Raw genomic sequence first — 16,790 nt, forward strand, 5'->3', positions numbered from 1 at the left:
AAAAAAAAAGGTCATATGCATAATTAATAAAGATAATTTAGTAAAAAATATAAATTTAGAAAATAAAGTAAATAATTTTTTAAATTTAAAAATAAACTGTTTAAATAAGTGTGTTATATTTTGGAGGCAATACTGTTCAATTTCTCAAAGTCAAAAGTCAAGTTGTCCAAGACCAAGTGCGGGCCCAGCTAGCATGAGGCCATGAAGCGGTGTAAATTACATTTTAAGAAAATTATTAAAAAATAAAAATTTCTTCTATTCAAACTTATATTCTTCCTTGCCCATTAATAGGGTAACTGGGACTACATTTATTTCCGAAGAAACAGGATGAACTACATGGTCAACTAGAGTCAGAAAAACAAGCTGAGTCTATCGGGTCAGCTCGTTTAGGCCCGAAAATTATGAGGGTCGGGCTTAAAAATTTTCCTTTAACATGAGAAACAAGCCCTACAAAGCTGACCTTGTAGGGCCGAGGGCTTAAACGGGCCGACCCGTTTAGGCCCTTTCATAATTTTTTTTGGGTTTTTTTAAGCATTTATTGTGTAATTTTAATATTATTAATTTTTCACATTTTGAATGATATTTCAAATATTTAGTTATTATTATCATTTTAAAATTAAATTTCACAGAATGGTTTGATTTATTTAGTTTTAGACAATAATTTGTCCAATTAAATTTTAAAAAAAAGGGTAATTTGGACTTTAATAATGATTTGATTTATATTATGTGATGATATTTTTTAACTATATATATTTGATAAGAGAGTATTTTTATACTTATATAACTTGTGATTCTATAACTTGAATTAGAAATTTATAAGTTTCAACAATAATGTTTCTCAAACTAAAGTAAAATAATAGCTAGACTGCAAAATTTAAAAGTAAAATTTCTATAAAAAAGACAAACTTGATATTTTTGTTACGGAAAAAAAAGCATACTTATGAAGAAGAGTAATTGATTATAGTGATAATGAAGTTTCAAAAACTTAATGATAGTATTTCTTTATTGCACATTTGCACTATAGATGAAACTTTTAGATTTTGTTTTTTTTGTTAATGAATGTTTTAAATATTTTCAGATGTTGATGAATATTTATAGATAATGATATTTTATATTTTTGACTTAATTTTATTCATATTTATGTCTTTTATCAATAATTTTATTATTTTATTTTTTTGATAAAAAATATGAGAAATATAAAAAATAATATTTTTTTAAAACTGGTCGAAAGCCTGCGAGTCGACTCTGAGCCCACTAGCTTAAGGGTCGAGCCTAGTAAATTGGGGTATTTTTGAAATCTTGGGCCTGCAGGGTTGGGCCAGCCCGTATTCCCACCTCTACAGCCAACACATCTGATCCCCCTTCTCCTATTATAATCAGAGGCAGGCCCCTATATTTTAATTTTATTTTCAGACTATATCCGTTTTTTATATTAAAAAAAAATCAAAGACAGACTTGGCGTAACCAATATTCTAAAAAACTATAATTGTAAAAGTTTATTATCTTGACTTGACTTGGGAATACAGGTCGTCGTCCCATAGCTTAAGGAAAATAGACCGTAGAAACTCTGCTTGAAGCCTTGAATGGGGTGCCAAGAAAAGTTAGGAGGCAAAAAAAGAATTAGCATGAGGTTTCTAGAAAATGATTTAATTACTAAAAAATCTCAATAATAAGTGATGAGCACGCATGAATATGTTATCATTTTCTATTCTAGAATTGTTATTACATACTCTTTAGTTGTTAATAAACTTTATGATAATTAAATTTTTTCTTTAAGATCTCATTGGAAATGACATGCCAATGGAGAAAAAAATTTGGAAAGGAAATAAGGCCTCCCACTTGTCTTTGCACTCATTTTCTCTTACACTTGATGGCATTCAAACTTCATCAGTGCTTAGAATTAACGACTACTTGCCTCAATTGATCTCCAATAAACTTATTGCATAGTGCGGAATATACAAGATAGAAGCCAAGACATTCTCTCTCCATTTATATTACTCATTGTTGCATAGTTTAAGAAGTCCCACCGCAATAAATGACCACCAGGATACTCATGATTACAATGAGCTCTGCATTGGTTAAGTACAATTTCAAGCATTTATGTTTAAAATTTTAAACTAATAATTTTTAAATGAATTTTTGTAGTTAATTTATTAAATTTTCTTAATTTATTTTTTTTGCAATTTCACTTGTACTAAATGAAATTATAAAAGAGAGAGAAAAATATAAGCAGTCACATTTAATCATTAATTATAAATATAAAATTAACAAATAAGTATTGATTACTCCCTCCGGTTCAAATTATAAGATAAATCTTATCTATTTACGTTTATCAAGAAATTAGCTAAAATTAGTTTAGAACAATAAATAGGTAAGACATGTATTTTTTCCTCAAATATGCCCTTATTAATAAAAATAATAAGTAAAAAATGTAATAAATAAATTAAATAAATATATGGGGGGATAAAATTGAGAAAATACTATAAATCCTACAATGTGTCAAATCTACTACCAGGTTCTGCTTTTTTCTCTTTCATCCTGTTCTTACTTCCCTTCGATTGACTCTGTAGTTGCTTTTTTCCTGTATCAGTTTTTGGTCCTTGCCCAAAGGTTTTTTTTGCTTGCATCCATGATCCATACATCTCTTCCAACACTACCCCTGGCACACTGACCGGTGATTGCTTCTCGACTCTTTCCTCAACTGGCATATTGTTCTGTTCGGCCGACGTTGCGATCTCCAGTGACCTCTCCTGCGTGCTAATATTAAGGGGACAAGCTTCTTGGTTGTGACCATTAATCCCACACCTGAAGCATATAATTTCTAGCCCCTCATATTCCACTGTATATATCGTTTTTCGAAGAACAAACTTTGACTGGAGCTGCTTGTTCAAGTCGATTTCCACATTGACTTAGGCGAATTTCCCTCTCTCCACCATTGTGTTCTTACCGTTGCAATGGGCTAATGTATTCATATCAATTTTCAAGGCTTTACCAACTAAGTTCCCCAGCTCCAATATACATTCTTCTGAGTACCAATGCATAGGGAGAGTTGGGACCCTAATCCATACAGCAAGTTTCTTCACCTTATTGCAATATGGATTGAAATTTGGACTCCACTGTTGTGCTACCAAATAGTGTCCCTAGATAACCCACAGCCCCTCAAAAAGTAGCTTCTGGCATAGAGCTTTTTCCTCTGTCCTGAACACAAAATAACTATTTGGTAGATCGATGAGTTCGAAGTTCCTTGATTTTAGCAGCCAAGAAACTCGATCCCTCATCATATCGAGGTTTGTCTTCCTCCCCAGTATGGTGATGATTAGAGCATCCTTCCATGGCCTCCACAATTCTTCTAAGCAGTCATTTGGCATATTCAACTTTGAGAATTTCTCAAACAGTTTCTAAAAGATTTAGTGATTGAAGTTGTATCTTTATTTCTCATTCGTCTATGTATATATACACAGCGGACGTGGGCTACTATCGTATCCTATCTATACAAATCATACACAATATCTTTGACCGATTCTTTCTCTCTCATATCCCACATATATTAAATCATTGCATATTTGAATATCTCTCCGAATATCTCTCAACAGATTCTAACACATTCGAGTATCTCTCCGAATATCTCTCAACGGATTCTAACACTCCCCCTCAAGTTGGTGCATGTAGATTCGTGATGCCCAACTTGCCCAAGAGTAGCTTGAGTCTATCCTTTCCAAGTGCCTTGGTGAACATGTCCGCTAGCCGGTCTCTTGTCCATATCTTACGTGGAATTATCTCCCCCGATTGGTATCTTTCTCATACAAAATAGCAATCCATTTCTACATGCTTGGTTCGCTCGTGGAAGACTGGATTCATGGCTATATGTAGCGCTGCTTGATTGTCACAATAAAGCGGTGTTGCTCTGTTTTGTGTTGCCTGCAACTCTTTAAGTAGCCACCGTAACCATACTACTTCACTCACTGTGCATTTCATCGCTCTATACTCTGCCTCAGCTGACGATCTCGCCACAACATTTTGTTTCTTTGACCTCCAAGATACAGGTGAGCCTCTTAATGACATAAAATACCCACTACACGATCGACGGGTTAATGGATATCCTGCCCAGTCTGCATCGCAATATGCCTCAAGTTCTAAATTTCCCTCCGATCTGAGGATGATGCCTTGCCCTGGGTTGCACTTTAAGTATCTCAGCACTCTCTCCATCACTACCATGTGCGAATGTCTAGGCGAGGCTATGAATTGGCTCAAGGTGTTTACAGCGTAGACTATGTCTGGTCGTGTTACTATCAAGTATTGCAACTTTCCAACTAACCTTCTATATCGTCTTGTATCTACCTCAGGTTCTTTCTCATCATTTTGTAGTTTGCAATGCTGCTCCATTGGAAAAGCACTCGGTCTACAATTCATCATGCTTGTTTCCTTTAAAATGTCTAGCGTGTACTTTCGCTGACTGAGAGCAATGCCTTGTGGAGAGCGTGCCACTTCGATTCCTAAGAAAAACTTTAGTTTTCCCAAATCTTTAATGCTGAATCTTTTGTCTAGGTATTGCTTTGTCTCTTCTATCTTACTCTTATCGTCTCTAGCTAGCAATACATCATCCACGTGTATTAAGCATGCGACATAGGACGTTGCAGTTCAGAAGAGAAATAGTGAGTGATCTGCTTTACTTTGTTTGTAACCAATACGAAGCAATGCTTGAATGAACTTATGATACCAATTACATGAAGCCTGACGCAAGCCATAAAGGGATTTCTTCAGCTTGCATACTCGTGTCTCCCCCTCACGAGCGAACCCTTAAGGGATGCGCATGTACACTTCTTCATCAAGATCGCCATAAAGGAAAGCGTTGTTGACATCTAGTTGACAAACAAGCCAATTGCGTTTAGCAGTGACAGCAAGAAGACAATGGACAGTAACGAGTTTTGCTACTGGCGAGAAAGTTTCATGAAAGTCAACACCAGGGATTTGCGTAAAACCGCAGGCAACCAGTCGGGCCTTGTAACGTTCAATTTTTTCGCAGGGTAGATACTTGATTTTGAAAACCCACTTGGAATCAATAACATGTTTGTTAGTAGGGAGAGGCACCAACTCCCAAGTGCCATTGGCTTCAAGAGCTGCAATCTCTTTCTTCATGGCAACTTGCCAATGAGCATGTCTGCTTGCTTCAAAGAAAGTTTTGGGCTCATCTATTTTCATTTGTGGTGAGAGTACAACACTCCCTATCCCTTTGACTAGAATTGCTTGTCCATTGGGTATCTTTACAGGCGGTGAGCACGCCTTTTGTAGCCCTGTCAAGTTATAATATTTTTCGAAGAAATCCTATTTTATTTGTTCAATAAAATTCCCTCTCTTTTTTGTTTGTTGACTACTCTACTACTTCTTATATGTTATATGCTTATATGTTATATGCAATAAATAAAAAAGATATTATATGTCATAAAGGTTCTAATAAAAACTCAGAAAAAATAGAAACTAAGAATAAGGAATAGGATTCTTTGACGAACGAGATCAATAGGCATTATTATATTAATATTTGGGAGAATATTTCGACACAAACAAGAAGGAACGGTTCTAGGAAGACAAATAATCCCTCCTACAATCCCGTTTTTCCAATTTAGATTCATATTATTTATTACTATTATTACTATATATATATATTCTATATATATTTTAACTATATCTATATTTAGATTTAGAATTTTAAATTTTATATTAATTATAATAATGAAATTCTAATTAAATTAAATATGAAATTAATATAATTAAATAATTAAATATTAATTAAACTTTTAAACTATAAACTTATAAACTAATTATTAATTATTATTAACTAAAATAACAAAATTTGAATTCAAATTCAAAAATGAAAAAAAGAAAATCTTGCTATACTCTATACTAATTAAGATAAAGATATTAAGATAAAGATATTGATCATTAATAAACATATAATTGATTGTTGAAAAACATAATATATTTACTAAATAGATTGAAATATATTCTATTAATCCTTATCTTCAAATTGTTATGTTCTTTATGTCCTAGAATATAAAAAAAATGGAATATTTATTTGAAATTCTATATTCTTGTGTATATTCATAGGAATTATGTTATATTCATATTCATTATGTTATCAATATTCTTTTCTATATTCAATTCATAGGAATTATGTTATCAATAGCTAAGAATAAAGAGTTAATAACTAAGATCTCAGTAGTTTATTAAATTCCTATGCATGCACACTTTCTGTTATGTGAGCTCGCTTAGCTCAGAGGTTAGAGCGTCGTATTTGTAATTTGGCCCATAGGTCCTGGCACAAGGTTAGAATTCTAGCTCTTCCAGAGTGGTATCTCACTGATGGCTCGGGCCCCCCGGAAGGAGGCCTTCTTCGCCCTCCACCTAAGCTGCGCAAGAAAGGCCCAAAGCCAATCCCAGGGAACAATGAAGCTTCATAGGGTCTTTCTGTCCAGGTGCAGGTAGTCCGCATCTTCACAGACATAAATCCCTCCCTACAACTTATGAATTAAGAATTCTCGCAACAATAAGGCCTACTCGATATGACTTAGGAGTTAATGAAACCTTTCACAGGAATCTTTCACAAAATTATCACCTAATATTATCATATCAATTAATCAGAATGGTTCATTATTAAACCACGGTATTTGATTTGTCAAATACATCATTATTGTATACTGTTTCATATGTACGGCGCAACCCAATCCTTGTTTTTTTTTTCAAATTTAGAATCTCTTATAGCTTATCCCCCTTTTTTTTAATCCAAAAATGTAAATAATAATAATAAGAAATTCACTCTTGACAGTGATATATGCTGTATATGTAAATCCTAGATGTGAAAATATACAGAATGTGCCAAAGAGTATAGGTAAAAAAAATGCTAGGTATAAATCGTATGCTAAAATAAGGGCCAATGAGATAGAAAATGAGATAGAAAAACAAAATCGTAAATAAAGTTCAGGTTCGAATTCCATAGATAATATAGAGAGGGTATTGTCTATACTGATAGACAAATGAAAGACTTTCTAAAGATTTTATCCACTTGATATTTTGAAAATGAGTTGGTTGAACTTAAAAATTCACTCATTGAAATTGAAAAATTGAATAAGTAAACAATTGAATTGGTTGGGTGGTACTAAGAAAATCCAGTACTAACTCCCATTTCTTATTGAATTCTTAGTGAATTAACCGATCAACTTGCTTTGTTATCAAACATTTATTTTGGATTTCCAAATTTTTTGTAAAAAAAATTAATATATTTTATTATGATTTAATATAAATAATATTAATTAAAATAGTTTTAATATAAATTAATATTTTCATTTTAGAATCCATTTTAGAATAGTATAATTATATTCTAAGTATATTCTAATTTTTATTATATTTTGATTCTATTCTATTTATATTCTAATTAGAATATAGTATAATAGAAATAAATAATAATATAATAATAAATAATTAATTTAATAATAATTAATTAATTAGAATTAATTATTATTATTTATTAATTAATTAATAAAAAAAAAAAATAAAAAAAAATTGAATAATTTAAAGCTCTACTTGATTTAATTTGGAAATAACTCACTAAGAATGCCCTTTAAAGGATTACGCGGTACGATTGAATCAAATAAGCCCTTATGGAATAAATATTCAGCCGCTTGTGAACCTTCAGCTACTGTTTTATTCAATGTTTAATACGATTGAATCAAATAAGCCCTTATGGAATAGGGGTTATTTTGGAATGAATAAGAAACATAACAAATTTGGAACCACTAAAAAAAAAAAAGAAGAGGATATAGGATAAATAATTAGAGAGTTAAATGGGCCTTTTGGGGATAGATGGACTTGAACCCTCACGATTTCTAAAGTTGACGGATTTTCCTCTTACTATAAATTTCATTGTTGTTGGTATTGACATGTAGAAAGGGACTCTATCTTTATTCTCGTCTGATTAATCTATTCTTCAAAAGATCTATCAGACTATCATGGAGGGAATGATTTGATCAATTCATATTCGATTCTTTCTTCAACTTGGAATCGATTCACATCTTTTATTTGTCATATAAATATTAAAAAATAGAGATTTTGGGTCTGTCTGGTCTAATCAATTGAAATAGTATTTTAGTACGTATACGTATACTCATCTTTGATCCTTTCTTTTCTGGAGTTTCGATGGAAGGATCTCTTCACTAACCAAACGAAATCTTTACTAACGAAACAAAATGTCGTCAACTCCATTTGTTAGAACAACTTCCTTTGAGTCTCTGCACCTATCATTTTTTTATTCTCCTTTTCTGAACTCTTCTTGGTTTTCCGAAAATAGGATTTGGCTCAGGATTGCCCATTGTTAATTCCAGGGTTTCTTTGAATTTGAAAGTTATCACTTGGTAGGTTTCCATATCAAGGCTCAATCCAATTAAGTCCGTAGCGTCTACCAATTTTGCCATATCCCCCCTTTTTTCTTTGAGATTAGAATCTCATTAGGATGTTTTTTCTTTTCATTTAAATTATGAGAATTAGGTCGAAACTGTTGAATTCGTTAGATACTGATTCCTATACCGAAAAATGTTTCTTTCTATTTGTATTTCAGATACCCATATTTTGTCCAATCAGAAATGATAGAAGCTCTTGTGTATATTATCCTGCTCATCAGTTAAGAAATTACCTGACATGTTTACCGCTGGTTGAGTTAACTTCCCTTCCTTAGGGTCTAAGCTTAAATGTTGCATCAACTTGTCATATTGATCATATGTGAGACCGGGGATCGGGCTTCCGTTTGCTTCGCCATGCACTTGTGCTGCCTTTGGTGTGGCACGTTTATCTCGTCGATCTCTCCATAGCTCTTTATTCATGGCACTTTTAAGCCATCCTTTCACCATGGTGTTGCAACACATCCAATGGTCCAATATCAGTGAGTCAGCAGCAGGCATCAAAATTGTTCCGTCAACAAATCCTATCTTGTTCTTTGCAAACAAAGCATTGCTCATGTCATTGATCCATTCACCATAGTTGCTCTCATGGAGGAGCTCACCAACGTAGATTTGTCCTGGACTATCAGAAGCATGGATGTAGTAAGGCGACATTGCGTCCATGGTTGATGAGGTTGAATCGCTCATCCTTTTTTTTTTTTTGTGCGGCTCAGACACCTAAGCTCTCTGTTTTGATTATAGCTCATAACCCTAAGCTTTCAAATCTAATATGCGGACCTTCCACTTTGATACCATAAAAGATTTAGTGATTGAAGTTGTATCTTTATTTCTCATTCGTCTATGTAAATATACACAGCGAACGTGGGCCACTATCGTATCCTATCTATACAAATCATACACAATATCTTTGACTGATTCTTTCTCTCTCATATCCCACATATATTAAATCATTGCATATTCGAATATCTCTCAACAGATTCTAACATATTCGAATATCTCTCTGAATATCTCTCAACGGATTCTAACAGTTTCCTCTTTTTTTTCAGTTAAAACAGGGGCGCTTTCCTCTTCCTCCCTGAGCCATTCGTTCATTTGCTCGTCCAAATCCTGGTCAAAAGCTTTCTCTCCCTGACCGGTGAGCTTCGCTTTATAGGAGACTTGGCTTCGCGTTTCTTTCTTCCCCCGCATTAAACCATCATTACAATTCACAAAAAATAGTCGTGTGAGGCGCAAGATTGGAATAACAGCATAATCTTTTAAAAACAATTTTTCAATTTACAAATATGAAATATTTAATAAATTTTATTTCGACTTATGTAAACAATTGCTTTTGGGATATGAGAACATGATCCCAAACAAAAGTGATTACTTATATGAATCAAAACTAAAATTGAGGTTACAGTCTAATCACGCATGATCAAATCTTTCATATTTTCTACAACTCTTGCGAGCTGAGACCTTTTAAAATACCCAAGAAATTGGTCTGAAATCACTACCCTTTCTTCCACTGTTTATACACAGTCTGAGACCACTAAAAAAAAAAACATTAGCAAAATGTGATTTCATTTTTTAAAAAAAGAAAATTTCTTATTGAAAAAATAAAAATGTTAATACAATAACCCTTTTACTGAACAAAAGTTATTATTAATACATTTTTATGTTGAATTCATAATTATATTTATTATTCTTGCTGCGCTAAGTATTTGCATATCAGTTTTATTCTGAGTATCAAATTTTTATTTAGTATATTGTTTCTTGTGTTGTTTCTCCAAATTCAATTGTTAGTCAAACAAAGCGGCTTTCTACATCATCCATTAAAAAGGAGGGTGTGGGAGGAAGCGTTTAATTGTCAAGCGTGAATATTTAAAATAGTCTATTGATGATAATGACACAAATCACATAATAGTTAAATATCCCTCCGCTCCTTAATATAGGACCTAATTATTGAGTTAGTTTTGATTCTAAATATAAGACCCATTTATCATATTTATTAATTTTTTCTAAATTACCCCTATAGATACTCCCTCAACCATAATCAAATAGAAGAGGAAGAAGTGTATTAAGAAAGATTATTATGGTATTTTAGAAAAAACATGTCACATTTCTTATAATTAACTAACTTACTTAATTTTCTTAATCTAATCAAATTAGTTAAATGGGTTTTATATTAAAAACGGGAAGAGTACTTCATTTTCTGTTACCGTCTATGTTTGACTTTGACTCCACTCAAGCATCTCTTGCCAGAACAAAATTAAAAGGAAAAAAAGTGAATAAATACATTGGCCATTTAAAACTAACTCAAATAGTTACGGTGACGTCTGACATTGGTAGAGACTGATTATTCAAACCCTCTAAATCCAATGAAAGATCAGAAAAGAACAAGTAACTTATACTAATTTTTTAAGGTTTTCTATAAATAGAGTATTTATTTATTTTTATTAAAATATACATATATGATCTCAAAAAAAGTAAAATATTTTAGGGAAAGTTATTAACTTTTGTTATAATTGTACGCATTTTTTATTTTATTTTTGAAATGCATACAAATCTCCATATAATTACAAAATTTGGAAGATATTAAAAAAATTATGCACTTTTAAAGTTAATGAAAGTATATATTTTTACGTGAATAGTGAAAGTATAAACAGCTAGAAAGAATACTTTCTAGCTGTTTATACTTTCACTATTCACGTAAAAATATATACTCTTCCTACCAATGTCTGGAGAAGTCAATGGTCACAAATCTCTCCCTTGTGTACTTACTGCACCTCTGCCAACGAGGTATGGAATTTGATATGGATTGCAGCTACTATTTACGCATCCTCAGAGATTGCAGCTATGCTAAAAGAGTATGGTATGATCTCTTAGATTCAAACGTCGCAGCTCATTTCTTTTCTTATGACTTGACAGAATGGATTAAGCTAAAACTGAGGAATCATGCTGTTAGTAAGTTGGGAATAGCATGGAATTTGATATGGGGGGTCGCTATAGGGAAACTATGGTCATGGAGAAATCAAAGTGTGTTTTATGATAATTTTGAGAAGCCCAATTGCCAAGAACTGACTATAAGGGCTTTGTGGAAGAACTTTGTATCTCCTGAGGGACTGAACTGCATAGAGCAACAAAACTTTAAGGCACCAGTTGTATGGAAAACCCCTCCAACGGAATGGGTTAAAATTAATGTGGATGGTGCTAGCTCAAAGAACAGCTACAAAGCTGTCTATGGAGGCCTGATTCGAGACTCTAAGGGTGACTGGATAGCTGGTTTTACTCAAGATATTGGAATATGTTCTGCTGCTCAGGCTGAGGAATGGGCCATATTTAAAGGGTTACAACTGGCCTGGGATTTTGGGTTTAAGAAAGTAATAGTGGAATCTGACGCTTTGGCCGTGGTGGATAGAATTCAGTTGAATGGGCAGGATGATTGCTGCTCTATGGTCTTTCCAAGGATCTGTCAGATGATAAATTTCCAGTGGGAAGTAATTATTCAGTATGCTCCAAGAGCTAGTAACGAGTTTGCTGATGAACTCGCCAAAATGGGGTTTCAAGGATCGAAGCTTTTGGACTCTTGTCCGGCGCACCTGCAAAGGATTCTGATGAGGGAAAAACGGAGTACTGATGCTGATAATGTAATTTAGGCGCTAGCCTTCCCCTTGTCACCCAAAAAAAAAAAAACTAGAAAGTATTAATCAATACTTGCGGCAGAGAAAGTCTATGTTGGCAACATTTTTCTACACACATGGGATAAAAAGAATACTAAAGTGGACAATCACGTATGGCTGAACAATTCAGGCAAAAAAAAAAAAACACGTATGGCTGAACAATGCTTCCTCACGACAACCTGCTCCATAACAATATAGAAGCTCAAAATGAAAAAATCATCGCCGGGTCAAACTTTGAAAAAGAAAACAATCCCCATGAAAAAGAATCTGTTCATGACCTCCTTGTACCGCCCAATCTCACTGTGGCAACCAGGTTTCTGGAAAAAAACACAGAAACTGGTAATCCTCAGATAATGGCGGCTACCCTTAAAAAATTTGCGATCTTGTACGCACTAGTTTACCCGTGTGCTTTTCTTAGCTTGAATACCTTAGCATCTCCAACGTATCTTGCTGATTACTGCACAGAAAATGGCACCTACACTTCTGATAGCAGATTTGGTGGCAATCTCAATGCTCTCCTCTCTTCCCTCGTCACCAACGCCACCCAGGTCAAGGGATATTACACTGTTATGGGATTCGGATTCACCGACGCCGTCAACGGATTTTTCAACTGCCGGGCAGACCTTAACATCAGCAGCTGTCATCAGTGTGTCACCACCGCAGCCTCCCAGATCACACGGCGTTGCCCTAACCAGACGGAGGCCATCATCTGGTATGAAGAGTGCATGCTCCGATACACAGACAGGTAAATAACAAAAGCCATGTTATAAGTCTGAAAGAGCGTTAAAGTTGCTGCAGTATGACTTGAAAATAATAAAATTCAAATCTGAAAACAGCTTCTCCGTTTATAAGACTGCATACATCTATCTCTCCCAAACGCCACCTGGTCGGAGCTGTATATATAAGAAATGGTTAGATTTCAAATGAAATAATCATAACTCAAGACACACACACACACACATATATATAGGTACTTCAAGTTTGGCGGCACCGAACCTGGGAGGAAGCTGGTGGACGGGAGGAACATATCTGGCAACAATCTGAATGCGTTCAATCAAACGTTGTTCAGCTCGTTGAATAATATAGCAGAAACAGCGGCGAATTCTCAGACGGCCGAGAAGTTCGCCACCGGGGAAGCAAAGTTTGGCGGCAACCAGACTGTGTATGGGCTTGCGCAGTGCACCGTTGACATACAGTCGGCGCAGTGTGAGACTTGCTTGAAAAATGCCATCGGAACTTCTCCGATATGTTGTAACAGAGCTGGAGGGGCAAGAGCTTTGCTTGCTTCTTGTGTTGTCCGATATGAACTGTATCCATTTTACAGTTCATCTGATTCATCACTGACTTCTTCAGGTAATATACATACATCTTAATGAATAAAATTTCAAAACTTGTTTATTTCGCCCTTTTATATTTTTGTTTGGAAAGAGTTTGGGAAGTCCACTGAGCTAGTTTTTATATATGGATTTTCCAGCTGGGATTCATCAATTTCTTGTACATTTTCAATTAAGAACTGTTTTAATACGTTAAACCTGATAAGAAGATTCTTCGGGTGTTGCAGATCCTACCTCGTTTTTGATTAATTAGATAAGATGAGATTGAGTTCATATCAGAGTCTCGAAGGATTGGAAAACAATACTATTTGCCAATGCCTTGTGGCCTAATGGCATAAAAATTTCCTTTAGATGGGAGGTCGCGGATTTGTTTCTTCTTATAATCTCAAGCTATCAGTGCTTGACATTTTAAATTGCAAAAGAAAAAAAAAACTACTATTTTCTCAAGAAATATAAAAGAACAGCTTTTGTGGATTTAGAAGCTTCCTAGGCAATCACTATACCTTTTTGATAACTTACAGTACACATGTAATATTGTTAATTTCGTGTTTATTGTTTGCTTTTGAATCGTCAGAGGATGAATATTCTTTCCATGGATTTCTTTGAAAAAAAAAAATGCAGGAAAGAAGAAACTTTCATCACGAGCAGTTGCTTTGATTGTTGTCCTTGTTATGGCTTCAGTAATTCCGTTGGGTTTTGTCAGCTTTTTGTTGCGGAGAAGAGCAAGGCAGAGGCAGAGAAGCATTTTAAGGGAAAATTGTACGTAGTGTGAAGAAGATTTATAAAACCATTCATTCTCAATTTCCAATATGCTTACCTTTTAAATTCAACTGTGCAGTTGGTAAAGAACTGGCTACTTTGGAATCCTTGCAATTCAGTTTGGCCACGATTGAAGCTGCCACAAACAGGTTTTCACATGAGAAAAAAATTGGCAGAGGTGGTCTTGGAGAAGTTTACAAGGTAACTAAATGTGATTACACTTTTCATCCAATGTGCCTAACAAATGGTATGATTTTAGCGAACTCTTCCGGATGGGAGCGAAATAGCTGTCAAAAAACTTTCAAGAAGTTCTGGACAAGGTGCAACGGAGTTTAAAACTGAAATCTTACTCATTGCCAACTTACAACACAGGAATTTGGTAGCTTTATTAGGATTTTGCCTAGAAGGACGAGAGAAAATGCTTATTTGTGAATACATACCCAATAAAAGTCTTGATCACTTTTTATTTGGTGAAGTTCCTCTATCCCTATCCCAACTATATTTTCGAGTTTACCACTGACAAGTTAAAATGCAATGTTTCATGTATGATTATGGTAGCACCTGCCATAAAAAACAGAATTCACCTTTGTACTAACTTCAATGACTCATGATGATGTGTAGATCCCAAAAAAGAGAGATTGTTGAATTGGTTTGAACGTTACAAGATTATTGGAGGCATTGCACAAGGAATTCATTATTTAGATGAGCATTCTTGACTCAAAGTTATACACCGTAATCTTAAACCAAGCAATGTATTATTAGATGACAACATGAATCCAAAAATTTCAGACTTTGGCATGGCAAGAATCATCGCTATAGATCAAGATCAAATAAATACTAATAAAATTGTTGGTACATAGTAAGTATTTTAATTCTTTTTGGTTTATCTTATCACTTCCACTATTTATCCCTTCATTGCACAATTTTACAGATAAACATTTTTTGTGGGACAAAGTATTGTTAAGCTCCCGTTAAACTTCAACTTTCATGTTCTCCTATTATTCTCCCATTAAAGTCCTATGCTTGTCAAGTGCCACTAGCGGAGGAGTTTATGTGAATTAGCTCTTGAATATGTGTAACATATAAGAAGATCCTTTTTATTGTTCCTGATATGCTCAACAATTTGCTTAATCTTATGCAGTTCTAACTAGTATTATTGTTTTTTATAGTGGTTATATGTCTCTAGAATATGCAATACATGACCAATTTTCTGAAAAGTCTGATGTCTTTAGTTTTGGCGTCATAGTTCTTGAGATTGTTAGTGCAAAAAGGAATGCTCGTCCTATTGAAACACGATCTTGATTACCTCTTAAGTCAGGTAAGTACAAAATCCAAGCTAAGGATGTGCATATCACCATCCTGAGTTGTGTAGCAAACAAAGCCAAAAACAGAAAAGCAGAAACCAATGGTTCAATCATAAATGTAATTATTGATATATTATTTCAGGCTTGGAAACATTGGAGGAATCAGAGACCGCTTGAGATAGTGGACCCAGAAATAAAAGATTCATGTTCTCAGAGTGAAGTGATCAAGTGCATCCAAATTGGTTTATTATGCGTTCAAGAGAACCCAAGAAATAGGCCTACAATGGCAAGGATTGTTTCATATCTAAGTAGCCTGTTAGCTGAATTGCCATTGCCTCGAGAACCAGCATTTCACATGGATATTGATTTGAAGCTGAACTTGGTATCATGGGAATCCAGTGCAGGTCAATCTAACTACAATTCTATGACATCCTCAAATCATGAAACGTCAAAGAGTAATCATTTTCCAATATAGTACGAGTTTGATTATGCTTTTGAAGCATGAGATGCCATATGTCCATTGTAAATGAATAGAGAATTTCTCAGCGATGTAAATGCCAGATAATCTACGAGTGCTCTTGCTTTTATTTCCTTGTATTGGTCCTGCTCATTTTGAGATATACATTCACAAAATCTAAACTGTTTAACGACCCTTCAGCGATTACAATTCAAAGAGGGAGGAAAGAATGTAAAACTGGGGCATTTCTCGAAGCTTAAGGAAGGTGGAGTGTGCTACTGACCTCGAAGGAAGCTTAAATGGCTGTCAGGCGCTATTTCCATAAATGTTGAAAAGATCAAGACCATTTCTACCATACAAACACGAAACTGGTAGGACCCAGCACGGGCCACGACCTTTTTTAAACTAATTGAATAGTGAGTCGTAACACTGAAATCACATAAAGTACAACAAATTATGAAGAAAACATATCATCAAACACCTTTCGAGCATGCACGAGTGCATTTCCATATCACAGAACCATCAACCCCATGTCTTAATAGGATCTCTGTTTTTTTTTTTTTAATAACCAAAATAGTATCTCATAGTTAGATCAACAACTACAATTGACCAATATATAATAGATTCAAAGGGAATTTACTCCCATATAACAGACAACGGAGTAGGCAAAAGAGACAGGTCACAATCACAAAAGATATAAATTTTTAGTCTTTTACACGACCCTTCAGCTATTACAATTTACAGTGAGAAGAAAAGAATGTATCATTAGGGGAATTATCAAAGTCCAAGAGAGATGGAGTATATTGCTAACCTCCAAGGAAGCTTAAATC

At 34.3% G+C, this 16,790-nt stretch overlaps 1 protein-coding gene and 1 pseudogene across 1 annotated transcript in view; one reads left to right on the plus strand and one right to left on the minus strand.

Annotated features, from left to right (window-relative positions):
• Nucleotides 1–16,790, minus strand: part of LOC114761013 (cysteine-rich receptor-like protein kinase 10) — a 74,424-nt gene that overhangs the window by 37,574 nt on the left and 20,060 nt on the right. The window lies entirely within an intron of this gene.
• LOC114761012 (cysteine-rich receptor-like protein kinase 10) lies at nt 12,434–16,065 on the plus strand (annotated as a pseudogene).

Source organism: Neltuma alba, unplaced genomic scaffold, assembly GCF_004799145.2.
Source record: "Neltuma alba isolate B1F8T4 unplaced genomic scaffold, ASM479914v2 tig00011065_pilon, whole genome shotgun sequence".
Taxonomy (NCBI): domain Eukaryota; kingdom Viridiplantae; phylum Streptophyta; class Magnoliopsida; order Fabales; family Fabaceae; genus Neltuma; species Neltuma alba.